The sequence below is a fragment of the Miscanthus floridulus genome, chromosome 16 (assembly GCF_019320115.1).
Source record: "Miscanthus floridulus cultivar M001 chromosome 16, ASM1932011v1, whole genome shotgun sequence".
NCBI classification, from domain to species: domain Eukaryota; kingdom Viridiplantae; phylum Streptophyta; class Magnoliopsida; order Poales; family Poaceae; genus Miscanthus; species Miscanthus floridulus.
Genome location: NC_089595.1, coordinates 84,454,858 through 84,468,361, shown reverse-complemented (window position 1 = coordinate 84,468,361; position 13,504 = coordinate 84,454,858). Strand labels below are relative to the sequence as shown.

Sequence of the window (13,504 nt, the reverse complement as noted above, 5' to 3'; positions counted from 1 at the left end):
GGCGTGTGTTTTGGGGTACCCAGCTAGGCTCATTGATTCGTGAATCGCCGCCGTGTCAGTACGACTTGTCTACACTCTAGCACCGTAGTAAGAACTGGAAGATGAAAGATAGTAAAAGGAAATCTGATTGCTTACCACCTACTTGAAAGTAGCACATGTGCTTACATAGAATGGTTAGTTAATGAACTAATGATGACTGCTAATAAAATCGAATATAAGGACGCACATTTAGTAATGCTCCTGCAGATGCAATAAATCCACCAGCCAGATAGCCTTGCATATCTTGGAGTCTTTTCTTTCCTCCTGTCGGGTAAGTCTTGCTGAGTATAATTGAGTACTCATGGTTTTATTTCCCCCTGTTGTAGGTGACAGGTGGATGCTAGAGCTGACTCTTATGTGTGGATTTCTTCTGGTGGGCTCAAAGATGATTCCTTTACGCTGCGATCATAGTTTTTATTTATAACTTTTACGAAATGTTTTCATAAATAGAAGTTTTATAATCTGTTGTCATAATATATATATCAATGCTTCATCATGTCAGAAATAGATATTTAATTCTGCTGTTCAATTAAATTATGCATAACTCTGAAACATGATTACATTCTGCTGTTATAACAATAAATATTATACTCTGATGTTGCGTGAAAAGCGATGTAAGAAATGGTTAATAATGATGTAAGCTTTATTATCTCATTTGTGATCCTGATGGAAAAATATGTATTTTCAGGTTCTACCTTGGGGTGTGCTCGACGAAACCGCGCAATTTGGTGTCCTCCCTTGAGTACTTAGTGTCTAATATAAGACGAGTACTCTGAGAGGCATTAGATTAGGCGGTTCTGCCACACCATCGGGCTAGGGTTGGGGTGCATCCAGTGGAGGAGGGGCGCCGAGGGAAGGGAGTAGGAGGCGAGTGGGGGAGGGGTGGGAGCCGGCACCGGAGAGGCGGCCGGCGCCACCGTCGGCGGTGGGGCGGAGGGACCCGTCAGCTAGGGTTGGTAGCAGAGCTCTTCAGGCACAGAGAGTTTTCCCTCAAATCCCCAGATAAATCAGTGACAATGCTACATAAAGAGCATGAGAAGAGTATATATATAAGTGGCTAACCGTTGTCCGTGACTTGCAGCTCACTTCTCTTTAATTTTTTTAATAAAGAGCATGAGAAGAGTATATATATAAGTGGCTAACTGTTGTCCGTGACTTGCAGCTCACTTCTCTTTAATTTTTTTTTACAAACATTTTACTATATATATCTAGATATAACATATCTCTACGTACATAGCAAAATGAATGTCTAAAAAAGTCAAAGTGACTTATAATTTAGAATGGAGGGTGAGAGAGTACTATTGTCGGAGTATAGGAAATACGAACCCTGAAAATTGAATGACTAATGCGTACCTCTTATTTTTTTAGAAAGGAATGGAGCTCATCTATGAGTTGCCTTTCATCCAGTACCGCGGTACGGAACTGGAGATATCTTTGCTTATCAAGATCAATGAGAATGTCCTTGAAAACTTTCTTGAAGTCAAGAATCCGGCCAACAGGAACAAAAGCCCAGCAATCATAATTGCCCTGTTCGCTTGACTGATAAGCCATGGTTGAAAGTATTATTGACTGATTTGCTGTGAGAGAAAAATACTGTTGGTTGACTAAAAAAGTACGGCTTATAAATCAAGCGAACAGGGCGAATGCCCTTTAAGCTTATCATAGACTGCTTTGGCAAGAGTGGTCTTACCAAGCCCAGCAACTCCAACAACTGAAACTATCTTCATCATATTCACATTAGACAAGGCATGGTTCGGCTGTAGGGACTGCAGCTTAGATATGAGCTCCTCTCTTGACTCGTCGATGCCAACTATGTTCTTGGCTTTCTTGTACATGGCATGAAGGCGGTGAGGGTCAACGGTTGACATTGGTGCTGGCTTGATCACAGCGATATCGTGGACCTTGTACCTGCGACACCGCTCCGTCACCTCCTCGAGATGTCTCATTATGTTCTTGACATCGATGCCGATCTTACGGCGCGCCTTGCTCTTCTTCCATATGTTGGTAACTTTTTTGAGACATCTCCATGTCGTATGATGACTCCCTGACCTCGCGTGCCCAGAGCTGGACCTGCTCGTCGAGGTAGTCGCAGGGCACCTGAGACACCAAGCTGAGCGCGGCCTGCTGCTCCAGGGTGAGGGACCTGACGCGCTCTTTCGTGCTGGTCTGCAGGTTGTACTCCTCCCTGAGCAGCTGGTAGAGCTTGGGGATGAGGCGGCCCAAGGCGCCAATCACCGGGTCGGTTGCCTGTTGTCGCTTTTCTTGGTGGAGGGAGGCGTGTGGATCTGCCACTGACCATCGGGGTGACACGCCTAAGAAATCAGAGTAGTGGTGGTGTTCTTAGTTCTTGCATCAGACAGTAGGGAGGGAGGGAAGCAAGACTGCAAGAAGGGACATGATCTGCAATGTGGAGGATGGCCGCGTTGACGCAAGCGGCCGGCAGGAAGACAAGAACTAGCCAGCTAGTCTTCTGGACTCTAGCTAAGCTCATACGGTTTATGCGAGGATGGTGCGTGGTGACCGACGACCGCGGTGAGTCCGTGGCGCGTGAGTGTGCGAGACTGCGAGACGACTTGAGCGAGTTGTTGTTGCAGGCTTCGTTTGGCCCGATCGAGTGAGGGAATTTCCGAGAACCTACTCTTCCTACGCGTTGCGGACGCGGCATCTACCCATCCTACGCGTTTCATTCGCTGCTCCTCAAGCCGCCGTAGTAGCCCTCCAATAAGGGGTTTCTCCAAAAAAAATCGAACTGGAGTCCGTAAACTCCGAGACGACGCTCCCAGCCGTGATGCGTCGCGACGGATGATTTAGGCTCCGGCTTCAGCTCTTGCTGCACCACGTTCGGATGAGTTCGGGCCTGTTTGGCAGAGTTGTGCTCCTGGTGAAGTGATTCTGCGTGATTCTCTATTAGAAAGGAATTCTGTCTGATAAAATCGTTTAGCAAGTTGTCTATGAAGTGATGAAAGAGAGGATTTTGCTGGAATTATCCAAAGTACACTTATCTGTGTGAACTGAAGTATGCCCAATATATCATGTATAGACAATCATTTATATGATACATCATGGTTTTATTATGTAACTAGAAATTGAGGCTAGTGAAATTCTCCATGTATTATGTGGTTTTTGCATGCATTAATTAATAAATGCTTAGACATGACAAGCATAGTAGTACGATCAACATGTTTCCAAGTCCAAACTATTTGGCTCCAACTTATTACAACTAAGTGCCAAAAGAGAACAAAATGAGCGCGTATAAAAGTTAGGCCCTAGATAACGTACTTTCCCTAGCAAGGTCATCACGGAATCTATCCATAGTCCTTTCATTGGCGTGTGAGGAGGAGCATGTCTCCTAAGCCTTCTGGGTATGGTAGGCACATAATCTGGATCTCGGTCACATCTATGAAAATCCTTGTCAAGTGCATGATTTTTTCACGAATGAAGTTACCAAGACACATGGTGGCCGCAACAATCATCTTCTGCTTTATCATCGGATAGCTTGGCATCTTGAGAAGACTTCTCCATTTCATCTTTCATACACCAAAAGTACGCTCAACAAACATTACGAAGACTTGAATGCAAATGGTTGAACACCTCTTGTTCACCACTAGGTGTCGGGACACTTCTCCAGTCTGGAACATGGTATCTTTAACCTTTGATTGTGATAAATATCCTGGTCTATTTGGCTATCCGGCAGTCAACAACATAGTATTTTTCCTAACAAATGGTAGCACACAGTGTGAGTATAAAATAGGAAGAATTAATGACAAGGGTCAAAATTACGAAGAGGGGGATGTGGAAAGATATCTTCATCAGCTTGGATGGCATTATAGAGAACAATGGTGTCATGCATAGAGCCTGGTTGATCAATAGATGCATATGTGAAACTCATGTCAAAATCAACCATCGCCATCACATTTTGTGTTGCCAGACCTGCCCATGTATCTAAGATAATCTTTTGGAGGTGGTGTTGCACTAACATGAGTACCATCGGTGGCTCAGATGCAATCTTTAAAGTGTGGCTACATCCTATTATCATTTCTTATCCATTGGTGCACATACCAAAAGTTTGGATCCCTAGGTCTGATATGGTGCTTAGACATAACAACCACACAATTTAGAACCTCCTCAAATTTCCTACTAACTGTCTTCCCAAAATGTTTGAATTTGTTTTGAACAGCAACATTTGACCAACGAAAAAAGTCTATATAACCCCATAACCTATGACAGGTAGTCTACTTCACCTCCTAATCTATGAAACCAGGTATTATGCACATTAAACTATGCAATATCATTCAAATAACCCTCTATGGTGGTTTTGTAAAATGGTTTTGCTCATGTGGCAGTCTAGCTGGAATCCGATGAGTCACTATGGCATGAGGGCCCACCCATCAGAACCTCCTTCAACGATGTGGGCATTCACTCAAGCATGTAATTGTGACAGAACCGCCCAATTTATACAAGATCAAGTACGGTTGTCCCGGTTTAGCACATTGACGCGCATATACATTCACTTATATAAACCCGGTAGTCCGCCGAGTGTCACGAAGGAACTCGGTAAATCAACATCACAACCAAGATCGCGTGATTAAGCAAATACCCATCATATACATAGAGTTGCAGCGGAAATAATATTACAAGTTTGGGTTTCAAAACCGGTTAAGGGAAACAACATAGCTTTTAATGATTACATTAATATAAGTTCCAAATACATTGCTAGTATAAGTGACATCCTCTGACAAAAGCATATAGATGAGAAATAAATATAGAGTCACCGAGCCCATTGGTGGTTAGCCACCATCTTCCTCAGGCCGAGAATTTCACCTGGAACATGGTGGGATAAACCCTGAGTACTCGAATGTACTCAGCTAGACTTACCCGTCATAAACCAAAAAAATGACACCAAGGATCATGCAAGGCTTTATAAGTAGAGCTAGCTTGACAACATTTTACATAAAAAGCCACTAATTCAACTATACCTTTTATAATTCGGTCATCAAGTTAATTATAGCTATTCATCTCTAGATTAGCAACTAACTTGTGCCAAACATGTGGTATATCATTTAGTAGCATAGCAATAGTAACCATATCCGGTGTAATAATTCCATGTTCATCATAACCATCATTCCATAATTCAGTTACTACGATGTTGGGACTAGCCAAGTTTCTCACTATCTATGAGAGACGGCGATTCGAATCGATTTCAACCAGTCAGGAATTTATTCCTAACACAAACCTAGGTCTACCAGCCACGGCAGCCTTAGGTCACCTTTGATAACACTCAGGTCCACATTTCGCGGGCTCGACTAGCGCCGCACAATCAGGGACAACTAGCTGCCAGGACGTTTAGGCCCGGCCTACCCTTGGGCTCATGTCTGGCTCCCCGCACATCCTTACTACCATCCAGAGTGCGCACTCTAATAGAATGTGGCCCGACCTGAGTTGAGCTACCCGGCTTCGCGGTCGGAATGAGTTATCCAGCCAGCTAAGTGAGATGCATGCGTTCAATCTCGACAGAAGCGCCAACAACGGTACGGTCCTTAATTGGCACAGACGGAATCACATGAGTTAACCTACACATAGACTCCGCCCGGCCTCCAGTTATATTATCCTATGGTTCTTTTCTATGATAGCAAATATAGACAACTGTGCTTCCGTATCTACCTATATCTCGCAGGTGACAGAAAATCACCCGACTTCTACCGGTCTAAGCATGGCTAAGCATATATTCGATCCTGAACCTACACAGGGTTAAGGGTATATGTATCTGGACAAGATAGTTCTATGCATCAAGTGTTTCCAATCAACTCTTATAACCTAATGCATAAATTTAAAGAACTCAAGTGATATTTTATAAAGCATGGGAGGCTTAAAATGCTCCGAGGCTTGCCTGGGATCCAACACTAGGTCAGTGTTTGTTAGATGACACTCGCTTGGCGAGCATCTCCCATCTCGGCACTTGCTTAGTCCTTCTATCATCTAGATGGATTCACCAAACTCCATCTTCGGGTTCGGCTCCAACATCACATCCTTCACGTGGTGCATCTAGCGTACCTAGACGAGATGCAATAATGCAAGTGCATAAATGCGAAGAATGGCAATATGAGATGCCTCACATAAAAGTATTCAAGATGAGCACAAGGTTAGACCAAACATATATAAGCACTCCACGTTACTTAATTAAGCATCACACAACCTATCATGCTAGGGTAGCAAGGAAGGCAGCACCAAGCATAACACAAGTTTCACAAGGTTTTAGGCATATTAACTTAACACCATCAAAGGCATGAGCCACACTTAGCAACACATAAAGCAAAGCAAGGTGAAGCAAACCATTTTAGGTATAAACACAGATTCTAAACAACAGCACCACAGTCACTTGTTTTAATCATACCCAGAGTTCTAGGCATGCAAAAAGTGTGATCATAGACTTTATGAAAATCTAATGAAATTATATAAAACTTTGTTATTAACACCAAAAGCTGATTCAACAAATATCCAGGTTAAAATCCATCATGAAGCAGAGCTTATACAACTAAGAACAGAAAATTGATTGTAACTTCAGAAATGCATATCTCAAGTTATATTCATCCAACAAGCATGATCCTTAACTTTATAGAAAGATTATTAAGTTATCTATAACTTTATTATTATCATCTTAAGATGATTTTACAGCTATCAAGGTTAAACAACACCAAGAAGGCCTCTTTGAAAAGGTTTGGACAGAACCGCCACTCCACTTTGAATAGCAATAACTAGAGTTCTAGACCATCAAAAGTAGTGATACATTTTAGAAAGCTTAGGAAAATCACTACAACTCTCCTATTATCACCAATACATGATTACATGTTTAAATGAGCCAAACAATACAATCAATCAGATCTATCTAGAGGACATGCAAAAACCTGATAGCAAACTTCTAAAATCTATAACTCCTAAACCTTTAGGCCTAAAATCATGAAATTTTAGGAAAAGCAAGATAAGGAAATTATCTACAACTTTTGTATTCACCATATTTATAGAAAACATCATTTAATCCATCAAGTTATCATCACAACAGAAAATGCACATGCAGCCATTTCAGAATATAATAATTTGATGTTTCACTTGTCCATTCAAGAACTTCAACCACCACTAACATACTTAACAACAATTTATTGAACCCCAATCACTCAAAGCATCACCAAATACAATTACAAGCTTTATCTACAATTATGCTTTTATTAATCCTTTTTGCCAATAAACATATATATAATTTTAGTGATATATGAGAACAACTATTTTGGGGCTGAGACTTTTATTAGTGTTAGATGTTATCAAAACATGGCTACTGCACAAATTTCACATGCTCAGGTTTTATAGATTAATTATTACAAAAAAGACAAATTGCTAATGCAAGAAAACATGTGAGAGCAAGATAAATCTAAAACACACCACTTTCTGCAAACACATGGCCATATTATATGTTATTATGGTATCACAATATCATACAAAGGTAGTGGAACCCCATTTTCGATTTTTACACCTACATAAAAATTATAACTTATTTAAAAGCATTTATCAAGCAATAAACAAGTTAAATCAATAACTCAACCATACTACCTCCAATGGCCACGAAATTTTTACCACAGAACACAAATAGCATCGTTAGCGTACCATACAAATTTCACAGCAATTGGAACACCACAACTTTAGATATAAATTTATCCCTAGAAAACCCTAATTAAAATAGATAAATAAAACAGCAAAAACCTTCTACTAACACATGTCATATTATGACTCCACTGCATAGATCTACTCACAAGGATTCCAAAAAGTCCTCATTAGCTATTTTATGATTTTTGTACGATTTATTATTATTTTTCAAAGTTTCAACCATAAAAGAAAAACAAATTTGCACCGAGGACCCCGAACTTTCTTCAAATGCCGATTCCAGCGAACAGGTCCCTATAGGCACTATTCATATGAGTCTATGGTTCATAGTTAGGTCCTTCCCTTTTATCAAATTCTTGCTCGAGGTCCCTGACGTGAGTTGGAGCAGGGGACGAGCTCGGGAACGACGATTTTCGGCCGGCAAGGGCGGTCTCCGGCGGAGGCAAGTGGTGGGAGAGCATGGCGGCTGTCCACCATGCCCGAGGGTGGCACTAGCTAGGCCAAGGATAGCCCAGGTGGCTCGGCCACATGCATGCGCGGCGCACAGAGGCACAGCTCGGGCGGCGGCCGTCCACAACGGGGAAAGCGGCCGGCAGACGTGTGCTACGGATGTGGGGCTGCTTGGGCACGCTTCCACTTGGACAGAGGCAAGCGTGAGCGGTCAGACACGGTACTGTAGAGCTGAGCTTAGGGCAGCCATGGCTGTGCGTGCTCTGCGTGCTCAATAGAGGCAAGGGAGGGTTAGCGAGAGGCAAGAGCGAGTGCCTGGAAGGAGAGAGCAAGGGCATGGAGGCGTGGAGGAGCATGGCATCCGCTCTGGAGGAGCAAGGGCACGTGGCAAGGAGGTGGGACACTTAGCTTAGGCATGGCTGCCACTGCGGGACATCGTTTTGGGCCAGGTACAGGCCAAATTGGACCTTGAGCCTAAAAGCAAAGTTGCAGCCCACCTGATGATCTACAAAACTCATTAAGGGTGCCTAGTCATTTGAGCTCTCCATTAGAGGCTAATTAAGCCCCGAGATGATAATGTCAATGACTTAATAAGGTTTAAGCCTTGCTCTGCTGGTGCTCCAATTACTTGGTCCAAACATGGTCAAATTTGATCCAACTTCTTCCTATTCCTTCTTCATGATGTAAACTCCAACTTTTATTTTTGGCTCAACTCAAGTTGTTTAACAAAAATCCGAGAACGCGAGATGCCAATCATCATCAACATTGTAATCTCAGACTTAGCCAAATTTTTGAGATCCAAAACTACACTGGATTCAGTTTTAAGGCCTTAGTTTGACTAAGTTAGGGACCAAACTAGCTCATGACCCTTGAACAAATGTTGTTGTGCACCTCTTGGTATGCAACTTTGCTTAAAGGATCATGGACTGGTTCAGCTTGGTTAGGGAGATACAATTCTCCAAAGTGGGGTACACAAAACTGAAACTGGGATTCAGTTAACTCTTGGAAACAGTTAGTCTTTGCTGATTTTGAAACTAACTTTGAAGATCCAAATAAACTCCAAACTTGATGAGACTTGCTTCATTGTTTCCAGCACAAAGTGTACTTCAACTCATATTAAGGAATCTAGTTGAGTTACCATATGAATTTGGAAGATAAAAATATCACAACATGTCAACTCGCTGTTGCCGATCAGAGACTTAGAAAGATTTCTGAGAGGCCAAAACAGCACTGCATCCAAACTTGAGGCCACTGTTTGAGCCACTTAGGAGTTGAATCAGGGCTTGGTCCAAAAATAAAGTTTGTTGTACTCCACTGAAACTTCAACTTTTATGTAAGGTCAAACTTCATAACTTATTTCCACACTGTTATTTGACCTTGGCCAAAGCAGCATCACGATAAACCTTAAATTGGAGTTTTAGACCGATTGAGACATTTTCTTTGCATTTGCTCAACATGGACCCTTAATGACTTTTGTGGTAGAGTTCAATTAGAGTCATTTGGGCAAGGTAGCAAGGTTTGGTCGATATCCCATGTTTCCATTCACTTAATGCAGCAATTCATGCAAGGTTATAACTTATCATTTCATGTGACTTCTTGATTCCAAACTTCATGAAACTTTTCCACTGGTCAAGATGGATACATGTTGATGTAATGTTCATGAAATAAGCATGTTTAACATTACTCATGCCTAATCTTAACTAGGGTCCACATGTAAGCAAAGGTGCGTGGTCCAAGTTCAAGTTGGGACTCAATTTCATAGATTGGGCCTCAACACCTTCATCATCACTTCTAAATTATGAACTAGATATCATAATCATTGCTTGACATATCCTACTTAAGTCCAAATCCACTGCTTAACTTGTGACTAACACCTGGGGTGTTACAGCGAGCTTGGAGCTTGTTCTGGTTCACTAGATGCACACCGAGGGTGATAGACAGTATATGGATGGACGTGCAGACAAGACAGCAATGGCAACTTTAGATGTAAAGGGCAAGCCGTTCTCCATGACTATCGCCTAGAACCATGGCTAGCCTTGGCATCACGCGCCACCTCCGCCTGGGCATTCTCTTTCACGGTTTTGAGCAACGTGGCATGCTCCTCTGCAGCCTTGAGCGGGGCCAAGACAACCACAAGCATGGCGACGTCAGCTGAGAGCTCGCCGAGTCACACCATGAGCGACGGCATTCGCAAGCTCCTCGGTAGCCTTGCTAATGAGGCTCAGGCGATTTAGCTGTGCCACCTCTCCGTCGTCCCGTTCCTACGAGGAATCTTGCGTTGGCTCATCCTGCTCCACCGCCGCCACTGTCTCCTCCTTGTTGGCCATCGACTACCAAACCTCGACCCCCTTGGTTCCCTCGCGAAAGTCATTGGTGGGACCTGATGCTCCGTGCACGCCTCCACGGAAGGCATGGCCTCTTCGGTGGTAGTTTGCAAGGCCATTTGCCGCTCCTCGGCTCCCTTTTCCCACCCTCTGCTCGTGCCTAAACGCCAACGTGTCATTGGGAGCCAGCTTGGACTGACATCAGCAAAACCGGGGGGCAAAACCAGTGCAGGGGGTTAGGAAAGTTTAGGGTGTTCAATACATGTTTTCACAGTTCAGGGGATGAAGTAGACATAACACAAAAGGTCAGGGGTCACTTTTTCCTTTGACCAACAATGACCACATATGACAAGAAATATAGCAAGTGATTCCATAGAGCCAATATGCATAGAGGATTGCAATCCATGGTCACCTCACCAATATGTCATGCAACTAGTAAAAGAGATCTGCATCCATTCTAAATATTCTATGGCTTTCACCTAGAGTGTTTAATGTTTCCATCATCCAAGCAAATCCCTCGAGCCTTGAAGTCCTTGGTGGATTATTGTCATGGTATGTAGTGAAATAATTATTCAAGAGGCATGCTATTAGAGACAAGTTCATTTGATTTTGTCTCATAATTTGCATGACCCTAATATCAAGCGGTTCATCATCTTTTGACTCACTAGCATCCAGTTCACTTTTAGAAGAAGACATCTGTATAATAAACGATCAATAAGTACCAGATTATTACAACAAGGTTTTAAAATACAGCAAGGTTCAAACTTGGTACAGATCCATAGAACATGAAAAAAATACAGCAAGGTTCTAAAATACAGCAACGTTCACACAAGCAAATATGAAATAGTTCTAGAGACATGAAAAAAATATCATAGAAGACACCAAAAAAATATCACACCACATAAACTCACAAGCAGCCACTAATTAACCCTTCTTGTTCATCCATTCATACTTTATTGATAGCCACTAGAAGTGTTCTTTGGGTTTTTCCATTATGAGGAACATCTCTCTTTCAGGTTTCTTGGTAAATATTTGAGTTCAATGAAGTGTTTCTTTGTGCCAGCCGTAGCACCACATGCCTTCACTAACTCCATTACATCTCTTATGGAAGTGCCTGGCATCTCTTGTGTTCTTGCTAACACAACAGACTCACAAGATGTGGTCGTCTTCTCATTCAATTGAATAATTTTAGCCATCTGGTCTCGCATCCATTGTCCTCCAGTAGTCTTTACCTTTTTACCCTTATTATCTTTCTCGGCCATGCACCGCTTCTTTCCCTTGGAAGTAGAAGTTGTGTCATTATCGCCATCACTATCAGCATTATTGTCCATGTGCTCCTCCTTGTAATTATCGTCTTCTGGTTGTTCTTCAATGTCTTGGGGGTATAGAACCACTAGTTGGAGCCTAATGGGCAATGATCCATCACCAGTATTCCAAATATCCTCAAACATGATAGACAATTCTTCCTCATTTTGAAGTGAGCAGCCTTTAAACTTGGAGATGCCATTGTATTGCTGCATGCATAAAAAATTTCAGAAATAGATTTACACACACATAAATTACAAGTAGAAAACTTCATAGGAACTTACATTGCTTATTTTCTTCCACCACCAATCTAGAGCTCAATACAATTTTTTCTCGGCACTCCAGCCATAGCTCATCGCTCTTCCCAATTGTTTCCAATTGCTGTAATCCTTTTTCAGCTTGTCCCATTTATTCTTGAACTATAGCTTTGTATAACTTAACCCTATTCTTGTTTCAAACTTCTCAATTACATTGGTTTCGATGTTTGGAGAGCGACAACACGTCATAGGGTTACACGGAACGATGATTGGAGGGCTTCGGTGTATGCAAATTCGGAGGTAAACACGAAGACAATAGTTTATACTGATTCAGGCCGCACTACTAGAAATATCCACTTCTATGATGAAAATCTTAATGACGAATCCGAGATAGTCATAGAAGATCGCTTTCTATGACTAATATTTACGTTTCATCATAGATCATTGATGATGATTGTCGCAGGGTCAGAACCGTGGCAAGCATTATTGTTCGTGGTAGTGTCAAAGTGTGTCTTCGATGTCTCGGGTGGACCCAAGAACACTAGAATCACAGAGGGGGTGCAACGGTTTATCCTGGTTCGGGTGTTCTTCGATGGCTCGAGTGGAATGGTGAAGAAGCGAATGATCTGCGTGGGATCGTTCTCCCCCCTCTTAGGATTCGACCTCCCCCTTATATTCCGAGGTAGGTCAGGTACATGGCGGTTTGGGGGAGTTGAGCATATGGTCTACATGCGTCAGAGTCTAGGAGGATCTTGCAGCGGCGTCGTGTGGACCATGGCAATGTCGTGGAGCCAAAGAAGCTCTGGGCGTCATTCGGCTGCTCTGTTCTGACATGCTGAGTGTCAAGCTATGTCAGCTTGGACCGACCTCCCCTAGGTGTGCCTTCCGAAGGCTTCTTGGTGGTGAAGGAGGTTGGCTTGAGGGACTGACGTGCGAGCCTAGGAGCCCCCAAGCCCCTAGAGGCTGAGGAGGAGTTTGTCTTCTTGCGTCACGCCCCGTGCATGACCCTATCGGAGAAGTGGTTGACAGCGCCATGCCTGTGGGGCAGCGCTAGGGAGCCCTCGGGCCTTGGTGGATTTTGGTGTACCTTCTCGTGCCTAGGCCTTGGCTAGTGCCAAAGGCCAGGAGGGAGCCAAGGATTGGGTCTAGGCTTCCGTTGATCAGGAGCTTAGGGCTCAGTCGAGCCCCCAAGCCCTGAGCGAAAGTGGTGGTCACGCTCAGGCTTGGTCTGATTCCTTGGTCTAAGGTTACGCGTGAGCGTACCCGATGGGTATAGCCCCCGAGCCCTTGGGTGATCCTAGAAGGGTCAGTCAAGGGGTCTCTCGGTCGAGAACCTTTGATCCCAAGGCTTAACATATCCATATGTTAGGATCTCATCAGGAGCCCTCTAGCCCTTCATGGCCTTAGACCCGATTCATGATGGTGATGAAGGGCTGGATTCGATCTTCTATTGACCGAGCTAGCCATGGCGGGGATGAC

The 13,504-nt window shown here is 43.2% G+C and overlaps 2 pseudogenes; both read right to left on the bottom strand.

Annotated features, from left to right (window-relative positions):
- Positions 1-1,395: 1,395 nt before the first annotated feature.
- LOC136510944 (disease resistance protein RGA5-like) lies at positions 1,396-3,352 on the bottom strand (annotated as a pseudogene).
- Positions 3,353-11,387: 8,035 nt separating this feature from the next.
- On the bottom strand, positions 11,388-12,274 carry LOC136510943 (L10-interacting MYB domain-containing protein-like; annotated as a pseudogene).
- Between the last annotated feature and the right edge of the window lie 1,230 nt (positions 12,275-13,504).